At 44.0% G+C, this 24389-nt stretch overlaps 1 protein-coding gene across 2 annotated transcripts in view; it reads right to left on the bottom strand.

Annotated features, from left to right (window-relative positions):
• LOC144773497 (P2Y purinoceptor 2-like) overlaps positions 1–24389 on the bottom strand; it is a 207872-nt gene that overhangs the window by 63126 nt on the left and 120357 nt on the right. For both annotated transcript variants that reach the window (XM_078658549.1, XM_078658550.1), the window contains exon 2: positions 23831–23925. The gene's annotated coding sequence lies outside the window, so the exon portion shown is untranslated. The remainder of the gene's footprint in view (positions 1–23830; positions 23926–24389) is intronic.

Genomic DNA, 24389 nt, shown 5'->3' with positions numbered 1-24389 from the left:
ATCTATCTATCACCCTCACTCTATCTATCTATCTATCTATCTATCGCCCTCACTCTATCTATCTATTTATCACCCTCACTCTATCTATCTATTTATTGCCCTCACTCTATCTAACTATCGCCCTCACTCTATCTATCTATCTATCGCCCTCACTCGATCCATCTATCTATCTATCTATCTATCTATCTATCTATCTATCTATCTATCTATCTATCTATCTATCTATCTATCTATCTATCTATCTATCTATCTATCTATCTATCTATCTATCTATCTATCTATCTATCTATCTATCTATCTATCTATCTATCTATCTATCTATCTATCTATCTATCGCACTCTCTCTATTTCTCTATCGCATCACCACAGCATCACTCAGCACCACCACAGCATCACTCAGGGGCACCACAACATCACTATGCGCTACCACAACATCAATCTGTGCAACCATTTAACAACTGGTTCAAATATGTTCTCTCAATGTTTCAAGCTTTATTACAAATGTCACAAAAAGATGTTAATATTTCACTTCTGTTCTTGGATTTTCGTCACAATAAAATACACTGAACATAATCTTCACAAAAGTTATTTACAAAAGTTTAAGCTATTGCCATTATAAAGTACAATAACTTTTGTTTGAGTATAAATTATTTTAAAAAAAATTAAAAGCCACTGTTATTTGTAATATCAATACATCGAAGTCAATATCAATACAGCTAAGTCACGTAAATACAACACATATTGCATTACAAATGCTATAGCTGCACATTTGCGAAAGTTAAAACTATTGGCATTGTAAATGACAAAGCTATTAATTTCGCTATTTTCAAAACCAACACATAAATAAAAAAATTGTCATTTACAATACCAATAGCTCAAACGTTCCTAATGCGAGACCTATTGCATTGCAAATGCTTGTTTAATGTGGACTCGTATTCCTCTTGGTCAGTGTATGCACCGCCTCTGCTGTTGTTTTCGTTAGTACTGTTGTCCCCTTTGCTTCTCTTGCACATTCACCTACGCTGATCTCTTTCACCCATTCTGTGACCTTGCACAGTCTGTCAACCTCAACCTCTGTCCTCACCCTTTTTAAGGTCATAACCTACTCAGTGCCCAGTCAGCCATGATGTGCTGCCTCGCCCACTCTGTATCCCTCTGACCCCTCAAAAGCTGTGTGCCCCCGAGATCCCCCTCACCATTCGGTGTCATCTCACTCACTGAATTACCCTAACCCAGCCAAGTCATATCACTCTGACCCACTAATCACCTTCATCACCAACTAAGTATCCTTACACCCAGTCTGTGCCCTTCACCCAATCTGTGCCCTTCACCTAATCTATGCCCTATACCCAATCTGTGCCCTTCACCCAATCTATGCCCTATACCCAATCTGTGCCCTTCACCCAATCTGTGCCCTTCACCTAATCTATGCCCTATACCCAATCTGTGCCCTTCACCCAATCTGTGCCCTTCACCCAATCTGTGCCCTTCACCTAATCTATGCCCTATACCCAATCTGTGCCCTTCACCCAATCTGTGCGCTCACCACATTCATACGGCCGAACGGAATTAAGTAAGTAAATAAATAAAACGAATTACATTGCGCGCTGCTTTATTTACTTAACTCTATCGGGCGTGTGCCGGAGTTTACTATCCACAACCCTGCCCCTCCCCCCGCCCCACCACCCCGCAGCACTCCCTCGAGGAGCCCCCACTGTTTCTAGGTAGAAGTAGCAAAATATGGCCAATTTTGCTCTACTGGAAATCTGCAGTGCCGTGGATTCTTGAATGAGAGATTTATGACGACTTTCACAGAGGTCACGCCCTCAAAAAAAACATTATTTGCAAAAACCTCATTTAGAATTCACAGTGTTTTCTGCTCGGCTTCTCTGTCCAGAATGGAATATAAGCAAAACAAAATATTCTAGGCAGAAATGTACGTTTTATTTTATCTACTGTGAAAATGCAACAGTGACTGCACGCGACAATAGTGAACCACGATCTGACGTCTCCCACAGACAGGTAAAAAGAACAGGGTTCTGAAGATGTGTTCCAAGAGTACAGACATGTTGAGTGCTTTGCTTTGAATATTACTCCCTCATTTTTTATCAGAACACTGTTTGACACCAGAACGCCGGCAGCACAAAGCAATTAAGGCCCTTTAAGAGGCTACAATTAAATGTAGTAGGTTTTGAGAGCGTGAGACAGGGCGGATACAAGCCGGACAAGTCGGTCCTGTCTGTCTCTGTACATTCTCATGAAGCTGGAAAGTCTGCAAACGGTTGTATGATGGAATAACGACTCCCTAAGCCACGCGTGCCTTAACAACACGGTCTTAACTATGACCGCATCTTTACCATGCATGCCTTTACAACGAATTTCAGTGCAAAGGTATGATTAGTAGAAGTATATACGTGGTAAATATCACACCCAGCCCCCCAGCCCTGAGCCATAAAACCCGGCCCCTTCACTGCAATCTACCCACCCCAGCCTTAAAAAAGATCCCAATCCCCCACCCTGAGCCCTAAAACCCAGCACCCAGCCCAAAAAATTACCCTGAATCCAGCCCCCCCCGCCCTGATCCCTAAAACTGGCCCCAGGCCTGAAAACTGCCCCTTGCCTCCCTGCCCTGAGCCCTATAATTAGGTTCCAGCCCATAAAACTGTCTGACTCCAGCCCCCAAACCGTGAGCCCTAAAACCGTTACCCAGCCCTAAAAACTACCCAATGTTATTAAGAGAGCGAGGGACAAGAGTGGAGTATCAAAGAGCTTGAAGTTTGTGGTGGGTTGAGGTATTTTCAGCGGAACTTGATGAAACTGCTCTTTTTTTATGTTTCAGGTTACTGAACAATACCAGGGTAGATTATCCTAAGTGGGCACCCTTTAGTTCTCACATGAGGTTTTTCTAAAATCTTGAAAAACAAATATATATTTAAATAATATATATATATTCACTGAAAAACAAAGGTTAAAGTGGTGTTATAGTTAGGTGAAAATTTCGATGAAAACGTAACTTTTTAAATGAAAAATAAAACTGAAATTCACCAGGTATCTCAAGTAACTATAACTCGTGCCCTAAGGTAACTAGAAGTTGTATCTCTGCCATGCAAACTCTTGCCATTAATGATGTCATTTCAAATGTTGTAGTGATGTGCAGTGATGTTATCAATAATGTCAGAGAACATGTCATGAGTGATGTAATATGTCGGGTAATTAGTTAGCAGCGCATGGCGAGGGCACAAGTTACAGTTACCTTACGGTTACCAAGGGTTACTTGAGATAACTTTAACTGATGAATTTCAGTGTTTTTTTAGTTTAAAATATTACGTGGTTATTGAAATATTGAAATTATGAACCCATTGGTGCAGCACCCCTCCCCAAGCCACTTCGCGTCCTGGGGACCCCATCCCCTGGGCCTTTTTTTTTTTATTATGGGGAGGTAGTGTGCATTGCCCCTCACCCAGAGCCAATAGTGGCCACTGGGACCCCATCCACTAGGGCCAAAAGATAATTGTAAAGAAGAGGGGGCACCCAACCCCTCTCCTCGAACAAGGGGCCCCAGGGACCACATCCCCTGCGGCATTTGAGGGGAGGGGGGCACAGCTCCCTCGCCAAGCCAGTAGTGGCCCTAGGAGATCCCACCCCCTGAGATCAACACATAGATTTTAAGGGGAGGGGGTGTTTGCCCCCCTTCCCAAGGTACTATGCACACCAGGGACACCATGCCCGCAGCTTTCTTTCTTTAAAAAGGGGAGGGGGCTCTGGCCCCCTCCCTGAGCCTAGAGTGGCCCAGGGACCTCATACCCTAGGTGCCTCAGGTGTTCCTGGGGGGGAACATCGTTTACAACGCGGTGAAAACACCGCAATGCCTTTACAACGATGCCATTACAACCCATGTTGTAGCAACGACTTGCGCTGGATGGCGCTGTTTATTTATTTTTATTTATTTAAGGTTTTTGTAGAGCGCGTAGTCACCCGTGAGTATCCCAGCGTTATGCCTAGTAAATCAAGAGGAAACAGAGAACGGGGAAGTACAGAAAATTCAGGGGAAGAGAAGTGTTTTTAGCGATTTTCTGAAGTGAAGGAGGTTGGGTTCTGTTCTCAGTTTCAGAGGAAGCGCTTTCCAGTGCTTCGTTGTATGCACAGAAAAGCGACGACCTCCTGAGCGGGCTTTTTTCACTCTGGGTACTACGATGAGGTTCTCGTGGTCTGATCGAAGTGCTCTGGTAGGTCTATAGGGGGTAATGTAACTTTTAAGGATTGGAGGGCCTTCGTTATGGAGGAGTTTATGTGCCAGGCAGAGGGCCTTGAATACCACTCTTTCTCTGACAGGAAGCCAGTGCAGTTTCTTCAAGGCAGGTTTTGCTGACGTTCTGGCCGGCGTGTCCGTGAGCAACCGGGCAGCGGCATTCTGGATTTTCTGTAGGATGTGAAGGGTGGCTTCAGGGGTTCCCAGGTATATAGCGTTACTGTAGTCCAGCCTGGACATAATCAGGCCTTGGATCAACAGTTTCCGAGAGCTAAAAGGAAGCAGGGGGAGAACTTTCCTGCATGACCTAAGAAGGCCGAAACATATGCCAGCCGTTTTCTTTGCCTGCGTTCTAAAGGTAAGATCTTTTTCTAACCATACTCCCAGGCTCTTGACTTCCGTCTTGGGGATAGGGGGTTCACCCAGACATGCGGGCCAGATGTTAGGAGGTAGAGAGAGCCCTTTTTGTCCCAGGAGCAAAATTTCGGTTTTTGACCCATTAAGCTTGAGTGCTGAGTCGCTCATCCATTGATGTATTTTGGAGAGACAACCATGTAGGTTGGAGGGTTCTTGTTTGGGATGAGAAAGAGTTACCACCAGCTGGGTATCATTAGCATAATTGATGATAGTCACTCCAAATGGGGTGACCACCTCCTCCAGTGGGGCCATGTACACGTTAAATAACGTGGGGCTTAGTGATGAGCCCTGGGGCACGCCACACCGGAGGGGGATAGCAGGGGAACGGCTGTCACTCTCCCAGACTTGGAAGGAACGTTGGCATAGGAATGATGAGAGCCATTTCAGAGCTTTGCCCTTCACTCCGATGTTTCCCAGGCGTTGAGTTAGGACCTGGTGGCTGACAGTGTCGAAGGCCGCGCTGAGATCCAGGAGGATCACTGCCACTGATCCTCCTGTGTCAAGAATGTCTCTGGCCTTCTCCACTGCTGCAAGGAGGGCGGTGTCTGTGCCCTGGCCTGGACGGAAGCCCGTTTGGGAGTTCTTGAGCAGATGGTTAGTTTCTAAGAACAGTGACAGCTTTTTGTTCACTAGTTTCTCAATGACCTTGCCAATCCATGGGAGGAGAGAAATGGGTCTATAGTTTGCTAGGTCCTCAGGGTCTAAGGAGGGTTTTTTGAGAAGTCCTTTCATGACTGCCGCTTTCCAGCTAGAAGGGACTTCACCTTGGGATAAGGAGGTGTTGATAAGGGCGGTAAGCGGGGGTAATATGGTGTGGGTGATTTTTTTGAGAAACCGTATGGGAACGGGGTCACTGGGGGAGCCACTCTTGATTGAGGCAAATGTGGCGGCTACCTCCTCCGTAGTAGCTGGGCCGAAGGAATCTAGGTGCGGGGCAGGTGAATTTGGGGGGGAATTCGTCCGCGGAGGAGAGTTGCCCTTCTCTCCTTCGATGAGGTCAGATTCGGAGAGGGGTAGAGAGGCGAGAATTTTTTTGATTTTTTCATCAAAGAAGGTTGCTAGTTTGTTACATTTGTCCTCTGCCGCGTTGGAGTCCAAGTGTTTAACTGGGGGGTCAGGGACATGGAGGAGTTCCTTCAGGATAAGGAAGGTTTCCCTAGCAGAGTAGGAGGCGCTTTTTATTTTTTCCTCATAAAATGCACTTTTGGCGTTACGGAGTGCTAGTTTGTATGCCCTTATGGATGTCCGGAATACGTCTTTTTTATTAGCGGACTTGTCCTTCCTCCAAATGCGTTCCGACTTTTTACATTCCTTTCGTAGGGTGTTCAATTCAGGGGTGTACCATGGGGCAGGGTTAATCCTCTTAGCATGTTTGAGGGTGCTGGTACGGGGAATGAGGCTGTCTAGGGGTTGGGTAAGCCAGTCATTGAATTCTATATCCGCAGTTTTGGGGTCCAGGGAGGGGAGGGGGGTGGATTCCCTTAGCTTAGCTTCCCAGTCTTCCAGTACAAGCTTGTGCCAGCGTCTGCTCAGAGTCCTAGCTTTGGGTGGTTGACTCGGGGTAATTATGAGATGCCAGTCCATGGGGATCAACGAGTGGTCTGTCCATGGAAAGGGAATGGGCGCTCGGGTTTTAAAATTTCGAATATTCGTAAAAATAGGATCCAAAAGCTGGCCTTTTTCGTGGGTGGCTTGTGAGTTCATGAGGTGCAGGTCGACTGAGGAGAGGTCCGTCAGTAAGTCAGCTGCGGGGTTGTCAATGGGATCAAGGAAATGGAGATTGAGATCCCCTAGGAGAAGGAAATTAGAGGTTGTGGTTGCTTTCAGGGTGACGTAATCCATCAGAGTGCTGGGGAACTCACCGAGTGTGCCTGGCGGCCGGTAGACTAAGAGTCCGGAGAGAGATATTGTAGGAGAGATCTGTAGAGTGAAGTTGCAGCTTTCACAATCTTTGATGTTGCCATTGTTAATCCTGCAGGTGAGGTGATCCTTGTATAGGATAGCTAGTCCGCCTCCTCTGCCGAGAGGTCTGTTTAGGAAGCGTATTTGATAGCCAGGGGGGACGGCATTGACAATGTCAGAGTCGTTGTTCGGCGTCAGCCATGTTTCTGTGAGAAACAGCATATCCAGCGTGGAATTTTGAACGAGGATATTTATCTCGTGAGCGTGCTTGACGAGAGACCTGCAATTGAGAAGGCCAAGTTGGAGAACTTGTGTGTGTGCCTGAACATCCGGCGGGTTGCAGAGAATGCACCCCGTATATGGGTTGTCTCCCATAAGGATGTATTTACAGTTAGGATGTTTGTTCAAATTCAGAGCTCGGAGCTTGTCTTGGGTGTATGTTATACGGCTTTGAAAATCGGGCATAGTGCCTGGGCCTAGGGCCGTCTGGGCCCGGACGGGCCCAGACGGGCTTGCCTTAGGCGCGCCTTCGGTGCGCAGACGGCGCGCCCGCTGCGCCCGTCCGCTGCGCGTCCGGTGGAAACACATGGTAATAAGGGAGAATTGGAGGGAGAGGCCTCAGGATAAGGGCGTGTCCTGCGCCTGGCTTCCCTCTCCCGCGTCAGCGCTGACCTCGGCTGCGCGGGGGGGTCAAGTCCCAGTAAGTGCCTAAGTATTTAGCAGCGTTTTCAGTTAAATAGCAAGTAAAAACACAGTATACAGCAATTAAAAGCAATTTCTCCTAACAGTTCGAATCTCCCGGCTGTGCCTCAGGAGTTACCAGGTATCTGAGCACGGCTCGTATTCAGCGCGTTAAGTACTGGTAGGGGGCGTGGCTTAGGACAAAGGGGCGTGGCTTCGCGGCGGGCGGGAACTGTGCCTGCGCCGAGCTTCCCTCTCCCGCGTCAGCGCTGACCTCGGCTGCGCGGGGGGGTCAAGTCCCAGTAAGTGCCTAAGTATTTAGCAGCGTTTTCAGTTAAATAGCAAGTAAAAACACAGTATACAGCAATTAAAAGCAATTTCTCCTAACAGTTCGAATCTCCCGGCTGTGCCTCAGGAGTTACCAGGTATCTGAGCGCGGCTCGTATTCAGCGCGTTAAGTACTGGTAGGGGGCGTGGCTTAGGACAAAGGGGCGTGGCTTCGCGGCGGGCTGGAACTGTGCCTGCGCCGGGCTTCCCTCTCCCGCGTCAGCGCTGACCTCGGCTGCGCGGGGGGGGTCAAGTCCCAGTAAGTGCCTAAGTATTTAGCAGCGTTTTCAGTTAAATAGCAAGTAAAAACACAGTATACAGCAATTAAAAGCAATTTCTCCTAACAGTTCGAATCTCCCGGCTGTGCCTCAGGAGTTACCAGGTATCTGAGCGCGGCTCGTATTCAGCGCGTTAAGTACTGGTAGGGGGGGTGGCTTAGGACAAAGGGGCGTGGCTTCGTGGCCGGCGGGAACTGTGCCTGCGCCGGGCTTCCCTCTCCCGCGTCAGCGCTGACCTCGGCTGCGCGGGGGGGTCAAGTCCCAGTAAGTGCCTAAGTATTTAGCAGCGTTTTCAGTTAAATAGCAAGTAAAAACACAGTATACAGCAATTAAAAGCAATTTCTCCTAACAGTTCGAATCTCCCGGCTGTGCCTCAGGAGTTACCAGGTATGTTGTATAAGGAATGTCGCAATTTCATATTCCAACACCTTCCCTACTGTTACGTGGACTGGTGTTGGAATATAAAATTATAATATTCCACAATCCACGCCCTACAACGCAAGTCGTTGTAACGACTTGCGTTGTAATGGCAGCGTTGTCATGTACAGCGATCTAAAAGATCGCGTTGTACTGACATACATCCGTTCCTGGGTGTCTGACCCCGGTGCCCACCCAGAGCACCCACCAAACAGTACATTGGGGGTTACGGGCAGAGCCGCAGGTCCCCTGCGGCCCTGCCAGCTCCCTGCAAGCACCCATCCAGGGTGCTGGGGTAGCCGCCATTGCTCCTGCCCGACGGGAGCAGTTATGTATGCTTACTCCTGCCAGGCAGGAGTAAACTGAGTTTCCCTGGCTGCAAGGACGCGGCAGGGAAACAAAAGTCTGACCCCTCTGGGCTGTGGAAGGTTCCAGTAAGGGGTCGATGCCCCCACGCTCCTTTGGAGGAACCGCCCCTGACCTGACTATAACTATCAGTTGCGGCTGCCATACATTTTATACCTTACAACAGAAAGCATGTTGGATTCGGATTGGCTAGGCATCAGGTTGCATGCAATCTGAATGCATTAAGATACTAACATGCAATCATGTTTCCTATATATTTTCTGTCTTTTCGATACCGACACGTTTTGGTGCACAGCAAACATTAGTGCTGTCTATAGTTTGTCTCGTTAATTCTCACATAGCAAGTGAATTCCTAATTTCTTGTTTTTAGGTTTGTGCTAGAGACAGCTTTAGCTGTTTAGCCTGTTTCATATAACAAAAAAAAACATGAATAGAAAATACAAACTTATATTCATATACATGGAGGGGCTTTTGGTCAGCACTCTTCATCTATTGGTCTGTTCAACTGGTATTGACCTTTTGCTTAATTCCATTACAGCATACAACATGGGGTAATGGATCAACCCACTTCAGCCATTGGCCTTCTCGCACTGCAAATCATAGTATTTTGTCTGATCACATGTGCACATCTACTTAATGAATGCACTTCATTTCCAGGGCTGGCGAGATAGTACTGTCCTTTGTCAATGTTTTTTATTCATTCCATTCTTTATTTTTGTTAGTCATCCGTGCATGTTTAAACTATGTCTTCAAGTTACAGTAACTCAAAGACAAGAGTACCTTTTGTGTAATAATAAGATTAATATTTCCCTGTAATGTACATCAAAACTAAAAAGAGCTTATCTTCCTGTTCTAAGTACACCTTCTTCTTTAGAAACATCTGTATTGTTCTATTAAAATTATATGTCAAGGTTAATTTATACAACTTTTAAAATGTCATTTAGGCGGTTGTATAGTTTCTTTGTTCATTTTTAAGTTTGTGGAATATGTTTCCAGTAAAAGTAATTACACAAATATTTACCTTTTGCACCAGTTTGCCAAGGACATATCAATTGGCTTTGCCACAGCTTTTTGATTCTTGTTGTGCCAGGACGTATTTTTATGAGGACCCGAAGAAATGAACAGACTCTCATGCAAGTATAAAATATGTAACCCTCTATTGGCGTTGTGACGTCATGAAATGAAGAGGAATGTTTCTGGGACCCTGGCACTTAACGAGTTAAGGAAAAATGCACTGGATGCCAGCCTTGTAACTGCATCTGTTTCTTTTGCCAGGTTGCTTCTTGCCAATGTAATTATAGGCTCGAAATGAGACACGCCGTCTTAGTCCTACATAATATTTGCTGATGTACAACTGACATGCATTAATGTGATTGTGTATTTACAATCTATGAATCACACCAGTCACCAGGGCCTAGATGTATCAAGCCGTTTTCGCGAATCGCAAAGGCAGAAATTCGCAGAATTTCGGCCTTTGCGAATCGCAAACGGACTATTTGCATGTTTTGGCATGCATCAAAAATTCGCAAATTAAGGAATTGCTAAAATTTGCTATTCCTTATTTTGTCATAGCATTTAAGGAATCGCAATTTTGGATTACTTAAATGCTATGTATGTAGCATTTTTCAATAGCGTATTTTGGTTAAGAAATTGCAAATTACCACCAACTTGTAGTTGATGTTAATTTGCGAATTCTTTTAAAAATGCACAATTTGGCATTTTTGAAGGTGGCATGTGATGCACACACATGTACATTTCAGGGGTGCAGCAGGGTGTCCTTGAGACACCCTTTCACCCTTGAAATTATTCTCAATTTGCGATTAGCAAATTGCGAATCGCAAATTGAGATTAATTTCACAATCATTCCTATGGGCCTCCTGGCCCACAGGAATGAATGGGAAATTATTCCTTAATTGCGAATTCGCAAATTGCGAATTTGCAAATAAGGAAGATTAAGAAATCGCTAAAAAATAGCGATTTTTTACATACATCCCATTTTGCGATTTCTAAATAGCGATTCCTTAAAAATCGCTATTAAGAAATCGCAAAGGGGTATGTTGATACATCTACCCCCAGGTATTTCAGCCTCAACCTTTGAGGTTTTAGGTTATGGAAGCCTGAACCTAAACTAAGTTTTCCTTATTTTTTTGTAAAATGAGTCTTAGAGATGCAGACTCTTTGAAAAATAGGAATTTCGTCTTCGAGAATGGTTCTAATGTAGAGACACTCTGCAAAAATGCTGCATTCATTGCAGTCACATCACAGTGTACTGGAAAAGGATCGACACAATTTGTATAAATGGGGTTGTGAGGGACTTCTATTGCACCCTTAGAATTCAGCAAAGTTTGTCCTTTGGGAAGCGGCAAGGTTTTCAATGTCTTTCCAGTCACACCGATGGCACAGCTTTCTTGGGATCTAATTTTTGCTGGGCACACCTCTGGGGTTTTGTTATTGTGTTTTCCTTGTAATTACGAGTAAAAGTTATGTTATCTATATATATAAAAACGAATGTATGGCTGTCTGTCTGTCTGTCTGTTTGTCCTTTATGCATTACTACACCATTCATCCGATCGCCATGAAACTTTGGGAAGTTGTTGAGTACACTCCCGCAAAGGTTTCTGAATTAATTTTTTTTAAATATCGGCCCCCCAGGGCCCTCATAATCTTTTGAATACTGATGTACGCACAAGAAGAAAAAACAAAACATCGTGTATCCACAAGCACTCGAATAAAAAAATAAAATTAAAACAGCATTCATCCGATCACCAGGAAACTTTGGGAAGTTGTTGAGTACACTCCAGCGAAAGGTTTGTGGAATGAATTTTTTAAAATTATCGGCTCCCCAGGGCCCTCATAATCTTTCGAATACTGATGTACGCACCAGACGGAAAAACAAAAAATCGTGTATCCACAAGCACTCAAATAAATAAATAGAATTAAAACGACACTTTGAAATGTTTTCCATATTAAAATGAAGAAGTTTCAATAAAAATGACACATTGTAAATTGAATGTTATAACGAGTATCCTGGAATTTCCTTTCTTCAGAGATCGCAGCAACGCGTAAGCTAGTGTTCTATAAACTTATAACGTGCTCAGCTGCTCTGAAGAGTATCAACGGTGCGAGCCAGGGAGGGAAAAGCATGGAGAGGTTACACATACAAATGAGTTTTTAGATTTTTCTTGAAAAGGCGGAGGTCTTGGATGCTGCGGAGGGCAAAAGGAAGTGAGTTCCAGGCAGTTGACGCTCTAACAGCAAGGGAGCATCCCCCGCATTCTTGAGAGCCGAAATCTGGGAATGTGTCGGCCAAGAGCTGGGAAGAAGACCGAAGACGCCTGGCTGAGGAATAGAACAGAAAGCGCTAGCGTAAATAAGGGGGACCACCGGCGTGAAGAGCCCGGTGAGCCAGAGTCAGGGGTTTAAATTTCACTAGTTGAGCCACCGGGAGCCAGTGTAGTAAGCGCAAATGTTGACTAACTCTGAATCTCGTCGGAATATTAAAGACAAGCCGTGCGGCAGCATTCTGAACAACTTGTAATTTGTTCAGGAGATAATTCAGAAGACCAATGTAAGGCGTTGGCATAATCAATCGGAGAAAGAATCAGGGCCCGGCTCACCATTTCCTTTGCAGCTTTGGGAAGAAGTGGGAGAAATGTCCTCAGAGTTTTAAGTATGCCAAAACAATTCCCAACTAGCTTCTTTATCTGGGTGGAGAAAGAGAGGTTCTCCTCAAACCAGACTCCTATATTTTTTGCAGGAAGCCCCGTTGAAGCCGGGAAGGGAAACTCAGAAGGCCATGAGGACTCCCTGAACTGGGGGGCGGGGGAAGACCCATAAAGAAGGATTTCTGACTTGTCCTCATTGCACTTGAGTTAGGCGGAGGACAGCCAATGGAAAACAGCTGATAAACATTTTTTTGCGCAAGAAGGAGAGCACTCTGATATACCCCAGGTAAACAGGATCATCAGCATATGCTATGATTTTGGCTACTAAATCTTAAGCAAAATATATAAGGGGGTGACATAAAGATTGAAAAGAAGGGGACTCAGGGATGACCCCTGAGGTACACCTGAAGACACCTCCTGAGGGGCCGAGGAGAAAGGCCATACCTGCTGAGTACGCCCTTCTAGAAAGGATTTGAGCCAACTCAGAGCCTCACCAGCGATTCCCAAGTCTGCCAAGCGGGTAAGCAGCAGAGAGTAGGGAACCGTATCAAATGCTCCAGAAAGGTCCAGCAAAATGAGAGCGGCCCTACTCCCCGAATTCAGGCATTCCCGAATTGCCTCCGCTACCTCCACCAAGGTTGACTCGGTACTGTAGGTGGCTCTAAAGCCAGATTGAGCTGGGTGGAGAAGATCGGCACCTTCCACATAGGCTGTAAGCTGCTTACTAACCACCTTTTCGCAAGCTTTCGCCATGACCGGTAGAAGGGAAATGGGGTGATAGTTAGCAGGGACCATTGGATCTAACAATGGTTTTTATAGAAGCGGCAACATTTTAGCCTGCTTCCAGGCCGTAGGGACATAGGCTTCTTGAAGAGATAGATGAATTAATCTGTTGGCTTCAGGGTTTACAGTCTCAGCGACCTCCGTCAAAAGCCTGGCAGCACAAGGATCAGTCGGAGAGCCTGATTTTAAAGTAATGAGGACTCTCAGTGACTCTGAGAGAGCGTTCGAAGAAAAAGCCATCAGGGAAAGTGCTGCACTAGGTACCTCCTCCTGAGGTAGAGGCCTGGTCAGGGCATGATTTCCAACTGTAAAGGTCGCCTGGATGGAGCGAATCTTATCAGCATAAAAATTCGACAATTACTCGCACCAAGTGTTGGAAGAGTGAATTGGAACGGACTCTCCACGAGGGCCCATAAAACTCCGGATGATCGAGAAGATTTCTTTAGCATTATTTCTAGCTAAATCAATCCAATCAGCAAAATAAAATCTTAGCCTGGGAAATAGAGGAGTAGTACGACTTTTGCTCTATCCTAAGGTTCCTCTTAGCCAGGGGGCAGTAATCCAGCTGCCACCGGCATTCAATTATTTTGCAGAGTTGTTTCTAAGTCTTACGCTCCTGCTTGTACCATGGCTCCGAGGAGGAATCTCTAGAAAGTTTAGGGTGAGATGTGGGGCAGAAACGGCCCACCGCACTCCTGATCCAGCTGGAGAAGCTGTACAGAGTATTATCCAGCGCATCAAGGAGGGGTGGTCTAGAGTCAGCAAGAGCATGACTGAAGGACACTGGGTAAATTTTAACAAAGGCCGGCCTATGCGCAGTGAGGCTAGGGGAAATATTTCTAGCTAGGTCCAAGGAAAAGTAGGATAAAAGTGGTCGGATCAAGGCATCGGAATAGGGTCGACCACATTTATAAGGAAATTAGAGCAAATAGGATCCAGGATATGCCCCCCTAAATGCGTTGTGGCCTGGACCCATTGAGTAAGGTGGGCAATATTAAGGTAATCTACAAATTCCCTTTTTCCCCCCTTCAATATTATCCAGATGGATATTGAGGTCGCCCAGGAAAAGATACTGAGTGAACCGTAACGCTCGGGGAATGATGAAATCCCCGCCGTGTATAAACTCCCTGGGCCGGTCGGCCACCTGCGCCGGTCTCACAAGAAAGGGGGTCGACCCCCTGTGTGGTCTCACAAGAAAGGAATACCTGCCAAACTTAACCATAAGAAATATATTCTAAGGGCTTACATCTCTGTAGTATGTGCAGGATTACATGTTGCAGACAATAATTGTGTAAAGATCAATATACATATATTCTATGTCCATAATCATGAGGAAGGATGGAGTGCTGCCGTGAGGCAACCTAAATTGTGCAACTGTGCTGGTGGTCAAACCTCCCCACCTCAGGTCTATGTTGATAGAGATGTCTGTTTATATTTTGGACTTTTGCCTCTTTGTTCTATGATTCCTCTAATTCAGTCTGCTTGATCTTTTTTTTTCATAATTCTTTTTTTCTTTGTTTTTCCTTACTATAATTTTTTTGGGGGAACTCATTTTTGCTTGTGCTTGATTGCTAGCTGAGCTTGAAGACAGAGAGGAGCAATAGATTTTCACAAGAGGAGTTTGCCTTCCTGCTGAGGTTTGTGGCCCAATATCTGACAACATCGCTAAACAAGGTAGCCAGGGATTGGCACCCAGAGCCGCAGAAGATGCTCTCTGCCAAACCCAAGCGTGGGTCCTGTGCTCACTGTGCAAAAGGACTGAAGCTATAACTGACTGACAAGGTGAAATTAGGCAGAAACCCTCTGGGGTTTCTTGTCATGCATTAGCAGCAGATAATCTGCTCTGGTAGCTGGGCTACTCCTGCTCTACAAATGAAGGTGCAGGTGAAGAAGCCACATCAAGAATTACTTACTTATGCCTACTACCCCTCCTGGGGTTTAGGCCATCGACCTAGACTCCTAAGCCATCTCTGCCCTGGGTTTTTCTTTCACTCTGACTCCAGGTGTAACCCAGCTCCTTGCAGTCAGGCTTAAGGTTTCGCAGCGAGGTGTTTCTTGGCCTTCCTCTTTTACTTTTCCTGTGAGGGTTCCAAGTCAGGGCTTGCCTGGTGGTGTTTGACGCAGGCTTGTGGAGGGTGTAACCCATCCAGCTGCAGCGTCTTTTCATGATTTCTTCATCGGCAAGGAGTCATGAAGTCTGCTGTCAGAGGTCGCTGTTGCCGATGGTGTTTAGTCAGCAGATTCGGAGGATTTTCGTCAGAAAGGAGTTGATGAAGGTCTGGACATTTTGTGCTGGTGGTCACTGTTGTCCTCCAAACAGAAAGACCAATTTTATTTTGGTGTTGATAGGCCTGCTCATGGTTTACAGCATTAGTTTCTAGGAGCACATGATCTTTTTTAGCTGAATGAAGGTGGCCCTTGCTTGTCTGATTCTTGCCTAGACGTCAGGTTAAGTGCCACCCTGCTCGTCTATAACACTGCCCAGGTAGGTGAAGGCCTCAACCTCTTCTAGTGCATCGCCTGCAAGAGTGACTGCAGCTGTACAGGCCGTGTTATCTTTCAGGATCGTGGTTTTTCCCTTGTGGATGTTTAAGCCAAGTTCTACTGATGTGACTGCCAAATTGTCTGTCTTCTCTTGCATCTGCTGAAGGGTATGGGTGAGTAACTGTGCCAACTACAGAGGGCTAACTCTTCTAGTATGAAGATACAAGTTGAAACTTAGTTGTGCGACCAGCAATCTGGGTTCCGCAAAGATAGATCCTGCACAGATCAGATTGCAACACAGCACATCATCACTGAGCAGCTGATGGGATGGAACGACCCCCTCAATATCAACATCATAGACTATGAGAAGGAAGTTGACAGCATGGACAAGGAAACCCTTTGGAAACTCCTCCGCCACTATGGTGTGCAGATAAACTTGTAAGATTGATCAGGGAATCTTACAAGAGGATGACCTGCAAGATAGTCCATGGAGGGCAACTACCATAAGCCTTCCAAGTGAGGATTGGAGTCCCCCAGGGTTGTTTGCTCTTGTCTTTTCTATTCCTGCTGGCCAGAGACTGGATCATGAAGACATCCACAGCAGGAAGAGAAATAGGATCAAGTGGAACTCTTGGGCAAAGCTTGATGACCTGGACTTTGCAGACGACCTTGCCCTACAACCCCCCCCACCCCACATAAAGAACTTGTTTGGAAATAAGGCAATGGTAATCCCTAAATTAATTACAGGTAACCTTCATTATTTCTAATTCTACTATGCTTCAATGCTATCCGAAAATATAAGGTGGCATGCACCTGCCAGAAACGAACTCTCGTGATAATTAAATCATGTAATCCCCACTCAGTAATTGTTTGTGTACATGCCCAGGCCTTGGACCTGAATCTTACACATATGCTGTAGACGGGAACAATCCTCTTATAGACTGTGACAAGGAAGAGTAGGAGAATGAAGATTACTGTATGTAATCTAGCCATTACATTCATATCCCTCTACATGGGCCTTGTCAAACTGAAAAGGTGTTGCAAACAAAAAATCAATAAACACTTGTCCACAATAAGCTAGAAACCACATACTGTGAATTCAACTCCAGAAAATACACACTTCACACCTCAGCAAGAAGTTTACCACCTACAGATCTGAGATAATGCGACCCTTCACAGTGCAGGCGCTAATGTCACAAAAGAAATCCTCACCATTTCAGCCTTGTGCACCTCACATGAACACCATCTGAAAAGGGCACCAGCACAAAGAAGTAAGCAAAAGTAATTTTAGTCCTACTACCCCATCTGCTCATAAACCTGATGCCTCTGATCCAAAACGAAAAAAGTGAAAAAGAAATTGCTTGAGAGCAACATGGGCGGACTTCTCCAAATACAAGAACCCATCGCACATTGAGGCATTGAAGAAAGATCTCTGCTGGAAAAAATGCAGTAAAAAAGGCAACACAATGACTTGTGACCAATGAAAGGAGAGCAGGTTCTTCAACCACAACATGGGATTAAATCGAAGAACTAAAGAGGAGACTTAAACAATAAAACCTTTTCCCTACCCAGACAGATCCAAATTCTCTTAATGTTGTTCAGATGTAATAGCCACCAAATGCACCATTTTAAAGAGGCCATCCGGCAAATTATATCTCAGCAAATCCCAAATCCCTAGTAGACATCATCAAACAAAGCAGTATTCAAGTTTGTTTACTTCTGGGGATTGTTAGCGATGAAAGACTCAGTACATAGAATTGTGTTTTTTCTTTTTATTGGATGACCCCTTTAGTAAGATAGACTTATTCATATAGGAATGCCTGCTAGAGTGTGCAAAAGCAGTCCCTACTTAGGAGACAGTGGGATGAGACGAGATTTTATAGAATTCTTTGATATTAGATATTGTGTTTCCAGTCACAAAATAAGTGCTGCATTTGGTCTGCATGTGGTCAAGTTTGCAAGCATTTGGCTGATTCACAAAGATTCCAGACCTAAATTACAAATGACACACATTAAGGATGTAAAATGGAGTATGTTGTGTTATGTTAAGTACATTTGTAATGCATATTCCTGCCATTTGAATTGCACTGAAGTGCTTTCAGAATCTGGACACCCTTTAGCGTTCTCATTGACCAGTGTCAGGTCATCTTTGACAATCATGCATCGGGTTATGTCAGGTTTAAGTTAACTTCTTCAAGACCATTAGTATGTGTGTACTAGTTATCCTAACCCAACCTTAGTGGGATTTCACTTTTTTATTTCTCATGCTACTGCAAGTTTCAAGAGTGCTCAGGATGAGAAGCTGTGGAAGATCTTTTGTCTTCTTGACTTCTAAGCTTTGGAGCGGCTTTCCTATTGCACTCCACGCCATTCCCTCCAAATCAATCTTACATAAACAGCTAAAGACCGCCCTCTTTGCAGCTCGGGTATAGGATTTGGATTCTCCAATGGTTGGGACATCTGGCTTTCTGCTGCTAGCGCCGGGACACTTCTTTTGAAGCAGCTGCGTTCTTTAAAAAAGTATTGTATTGTATTGTATGATTATCTTTCCTTTAATACACATCTTTATCCTGGAAAAGTATTTTCTTATTACACAAAATAGAGACAACATCTGTAAATATTTGTGTACCGTTCCACACTTACTGCAGAATTGAGAACTGTTCAGGTTTAAGCTAGATATGCATTGCAAAGTTATGACTCTATGACTACTCCTTACAAGCCATTTCCTCTCCCCCGCGAGGGTCCACTGGTCTAAACTATACGTCTAAACATCAGAGTCCACCAACTACAGCTATTGCACAAATCTAACCAAGTTTCATGAATCGTGTGTTGACTGCGCGTGCATACGTTGACTTTTCCCAGGTATCAGTGAAATTTATGTCTTGAAAATTATTTGTGAATTTATCTCAGGAAATGATGTCAAGATGCACACACTACATGCAACATCGACCAAGATGTAGATTATATGTTGACTTAAATGGTGACAAATCCAGATCAATCTACTAACCCGGTAAACATCCTTTACAACAAAACTTTGTTCACGCAGTACCTTTACAACGCAGGAATTACAATGCAAGTCGTTACAACGACTTGCACTGGAGAGCGCTGTAGGATAGGGAATAGTTTAATTTACTATCCAAAACCTTCCCTACTATCCACGGGGACTGGAGTTGGAATAGTAAATTAAACTATTCACTATCCATCGCCCCCCAACGCAAGTCGTTGTAACGACTTGCATTGTAAAACCTGCGTTGTAAAGGCATGCGTGGAAAAAGCATGCGTTGTAACGACATACATCCTACTAACCCACATTAACATGGAGTATCCCCAACTTAAAAAGGAGACAGGGACTCATTGGAGAAAAGAACGGGTCTGTGTTTGGGAGCATTCAGGAAGGTAAGGATTGCACTGATGAAAGGTAGAACACAACGAAAGTGGTCCAAAAACATGCAGGGCATTTTCAATCGAATGTTAGTCGAAGAAGCCATACAAACCATGCTTGGGGCATTTATCTTTACTAATAGTTCAGGAATAGCAGCACAAACGCTTCTAAAGGTACCAACTACAATAAGGTGATGGGTACTGGGACCAGCAGTAACAAAGTGCCCCAACCTCCATATAGTAGAGAGCAGTTTGAGATAGTCTGTCTTTATTGTGGATGACCTTATGACACCCCCTGCCACCTAAGGGGTTAAAAGGTTCTTTGGTTCTATGCAATACATGTTCACACCACAGCTAATAAATCATGTAATTGTCTAAAACAAAATTCATCAAATCTTTGAATAGGAAGCAGTTCATTAAGTCGCTGATATGGTAACAAAGTAATTAAAGGCCAAAAGATGTATGTAGAAATTGTCATATTTTATTCAAATTAGTTGTTGTGCACATTTTGTAGCCAGGGTATACACTGAGAGCTTCTGTACAGTTTTATGGAAAGGAAAAGGTATGTCAACTATAATTGATCAGCCTCTGTGGTTAAAAAGAAAACCTAGGACATCTGTACCGTCTTTTGAAATTGTTGAAGTGTATGGACTATATTGAACCAGTTGACACATGTTTCATTCCAAAAGAAAGATTGAAGCATTCAGGCAGATATTTAGGAATGGGACAAGGTTAGGAGATAGGAAAGGAAGAGGAATGTTTTTAATTTGTTCCTGAAGGCAACTATGTACTGAACACAAGGTAACTTGGGGACTTCTGAACTCTTGTGGTGAAAAGTGGAGGTTGGTTTTTTGAGTAGTGTCTTTCATGCCTTTTATTGCTTGTTACCAGGTGAGATCCTGGCTTTACATTCTGCTATTTCTTTTCGAGGTAGCACATTTTTGTTATATGTGAGAGAATGTGAGTGTGTTTGTGAGAGAGAGCAAGAGTGTTTGTGTGTGAAGCAGAGTCTGGTTAGGAGTGATTAGAGAGTCTTGCCAGTCAATACGTCCCCTATAAGTGTCAGTTCTGCAGCAGCCTGGCATGAGTGTGCAGAGAGGCTGTTAGATGTCCCTAATCAACAGAGATGGAGGGCTGGAGGTAGTCTGGATATGTATCCACAGAACTCAGGGTATTAATAGCATATAAATGTAGTTAATAGTATTGGTAGTTATAGTTATTAGTGGCAGGGTGACACTGCACCCACATTACTCTCAATCCCCAGTGCGCATGTACATGTGTGTATGAATGTACCTTTACTACTTGACTTAGAGAGGTGTACCTTACTTATGTCCCCTCTTAGAGATGAGATCTGCAGCCATCAATGTAGTCCTGTTACCCACTCAGATGAATAAGCCGCACCAAGGTACGCAATTTAGAAAAACAGTGAGGAAAGACATTAAGAAAACATCTTGACTAGGAAGTCCTTCTATGGTTCCTCCATGCAGAAAAAGCCTAACATTGAACAAGGAATGACTGTGGTGGCTTGGCTCACTCCTATCCTTCTCACTAGCCGTTACCGCATATTGATGAACTAAAGCTATTGGGGCATAACTGTAAAACATGCAACAGCTAGAATTGGGTGACTATGGGTAATGTCTGCCTATAATTTACAACTATAAGGTATGCCAAAAGGCAGGACTGCTCCCTGCCCTTAAAAGATTGCACTTCAAATGTCCTCTCGAGCCAAAAACATAATTTCACAATTAGAAGCGCCTAAACACAGAAACATCACAATCACAACAATTCTGTGGCAAAATCTCCATTGAATTGATCTAAAAAAAATGACAACAAATGAAAATTATCAGAAGGAAAATGCAAACAACACACAACTACACATGACCTAAACACCACAGAAAGAGACCAACGATCATCAATCAATGCATACCTCCAAGTGCCTGTCACAAACGTTTTCCTTGATATTATCATTGTAGTCAGACCATAGGAATCACCTTCAGACCCAGCACCACCAAAAAATCTTTAAAGATATCCTTTTGCTTAAACTCTGTAGAGGAGGTAGCAAGATGCCTACGCAACAAGTTCCTGGAACTAAGTTAATTCCCACTTGAGCTCACAACCTCCTACAACAGACCACTCATCAAAAAGAAAAACCTTGATCCATTTGGCCCAGCAAACTACAGGTCCATATCAAATGGACTCTACTTAGGAAAAAGTTTTGGTAGAGCAATGTTTACTCAATTCTCTAACTTTGCCACCCATTATGGAATGCTGTCAGAGCAACAGTCTAGTTTCAGACCAAACAAAGGCACAGAGTCAGCCATCATAACCATGTGCGATGATTTAAAACTCACACTGGGAAAACATGGAGCAGCTGCGTTCTTATGTCTGGATTAATCCGCTGCATTTGACACGCTCCACCACCACATGCTACTTTAAAGATTTCACTATATCAGAATCTATAAAATTACTTTAAAATAGATTGCTTTTTATCCAAAAGATAGACTATGTATAGTCTTCCTGCCCCCTTTCACATCACCTCCTCACACACACCGCAGTGATGTTCCTCATGGGATGATCTGATCCCCTCTATTATTCAATATCTACCAAACTCCTTCCTAAATCTGATTAAATCATACAACCTCACCAATTACAACTATGCAGATGACACCCTAATCATTGTCAAAAATGGGTAGCCCCACAGACCTCCGCCGTTAACAACTCGATGACTGCCTTCAGGCAATAAACACGTGGACAATGAATTACCATCTAAAGCTCAATGCCGCGAAGAGATTATGACCTGCAGACAATGGCAAAACTACCACCCTAACAACATATGTACTCGGAAACTTGAATCCCCTCCAACAACATCAAGAGAAGTTAGAAACCTATGAGTAACCTTGGAATCAAACCTATCCTTTATACTGCATGCTAACAACATCATTGCTAACAACATCACAAAGAATGTCTGCTACACAATGAAAACACTATGATGTATCTACCCATTTATTGCACACCAATATAAACTGCAAGCCTTTCTTACTCTCATAATCAGCAAGCTTGACTACGCCAACAGCTTATACACTTATGCACCTGCACTAATTATACTCAAAATACAACAAATCCAAAATGTTGCACAAGTCTTCTTCTCTGTCTTTATTCAAAAGAATGCACGACTCCTGTCCTGCAGTCATTCCACTGAATACCTATTGCTAGAAGGTCAAATGTTCAAGGTACTCTGCATTGTCCACAGAGTCTCCCAAGGAAAAATACAACTTTACCAGTAAGTTAAGTTCAAGCAAAGAAAACAAACAGAGCACTGCAACCCAGGCTTGCACCACTGATCACCATACCAACTTACCCTAAGAAATTTGTAGGAGGCACTGCTTTCTCAGTACAAGCCACCAAGCTCTGGAACTCACTACCAACTGGCATGAGAAGCACCCAGGAGCATACACACGCCCGAAGACAGTTAAAAACATGGTTAAGTTTTGGATAACTGCAGCACTCACATCCCAACAACAGAGTCCAGAAAACAGTTGCACCCTCAAGGGCAGTCCTCAGCTTACAACCCGCAAATTACAAACACCTCAACCGACAAACTGCTTTTGCTACATGCAGGTAAACTAAGAAGTACTGATCTATGTTTCACCATGGCATTATATAGTTATGTACTTCAATGTATAACACTTACGACTCACAATAATAAAAAATAACATTGTATGCAGTGGTCAACAACAAAGCATAACCTACATCTTTTGAATACACATAAGACAGACACATCAGCTATTAGGACTGTCCTTCAACAGTGTTCAACAGGCATTAAATGAATAGGCATGGAATAACTGAAGAGATCTGGTACACATTACTGGAGAATTTGTAGGAGTTTTTATATAGTTCACCAATGCAAGTCCCAAATATCTACACAATCAGACCAGTTCTTTGCATCTCACAAAGACAGAGATAAGGGATGATAATAAAACATCCCATCCCAACAAATCTCTCCACTTTTGTCGTTGTCCAATCATGCCACTCAGGACCACAACTAGACAACAATTTTTAGATTGAACACCCCAGTGCAGCAGAATATATCATATGCAATACCGTAAAGGGACCTGCAGAGCTGTTAAAATCTACCAGCAAACTGAAAATATAAAACCGCTCATCTGTCGCTCACACTTCTGCACATGGTTACATGCTGCATCCCAGAACAAGATAACTGCACCTCGATAGTCATCACGCACAACATGGAAACACTTCCCACATAGGATTAAACTAAAGACACCATCCTTCCAACCACGCAACCCACATGGTGTAGCAGGCTACTCATGCAGGTGAGCGCTTCAGCGGTCACTACTGGGGTAGTAAGAGCTATATAAATGCTGCAGTACACTACAAAACAATACAATACAATAAAATACCAATAGTGAGACTGAAGGTCACCAGAGCGGCCTCACTTTCATTATCTTTGCATGTCACTGCAACAATATTTCAGTTGAAGCTTCTTCTCATTTTGTTTTCTTGGGCAATGTCTACAAAAAGCAACCCTCACGGTCCTGCGCAATTTATTTTGCCACTGGAGTCAAGCAAGCCCGGCTGAAGACGGCTGTAATGCCAGAAACCGGTCCTGGGAAGCTTGATTCCGGTCCAGGGAAGACATGGCTTGGCAGTTCGGGCTGGACTGTTCCCATGAGGCACAGGGTCAGACTGATTTGCATATGGCCATGTCTGAACTGGGGTGGCGGAGTGAGCTAAAGAACGGTGATGGATTAAACCCAGATCAGTTGACTGGGGGTGAGTGGTTGTATTGTCAACGCTCCGTCCATCACCACCTTTGGTTTTTCCCAATTTATTTTGACACCAGATATTAAAAAAAATATTACCTGAGATCCAGGTCACGTAATCAACAGTGTTAACATCAGTCCATTTCTGTTTTTCAAATATCATTTGCTGTGCTTTGTCCCAAGGAAGGAAATTCCTATGTGCAAGGAGGAAAGAAAAAGATGTCAAACCAAGTACAATATGGCAGAGAGCTGCAGATTAATACACTAAGTTCTATATGATAGGTTAAAAACCACGATTATACTGAGAGCTAGGCGTTAGGAAGCTATGCAATATTACACAGGGAGCTGAACGATATTACACAGAGCTATATATGATAGGACTGTAACCAAAACTGGGTCTGGGCTTACAAGCAATAAGGACAAGCCTCACTAACAACAAAAACCAAAACGAGCACCAATATTGCCACCTATTTACTAAAAGGGCCTAAAGTATCCACGCAACCTACTGATCTAAACAGTAAGTATCGAGACCAATATTTTAGTCCAGAATAAATCAATAATTTTAATCTCATTTTTTGTCAATACATATTTAGAACAAATTCACATATTTGAAAACATTGCTTACTTCACTCCACATTTACTCACGACGAGACTTCTC

This window comes from Lissotriton helveticus, chromosome 8 (assembly GCF_964261635.1).
Source record: "Lissotriton helveticus chromosome 8, aLisHel1.1, whole genome shotgun sequence".
Classification (NCBI taxonomy): Eukaryota; Metazoa; Chordata; class Amphibia; order Caudata; family Salamandridae; genus Lissotriton; species Lissotriton helveticus.
This window is presented reverse-complemented; position numbering and strand designations above follow the sequence as displayed.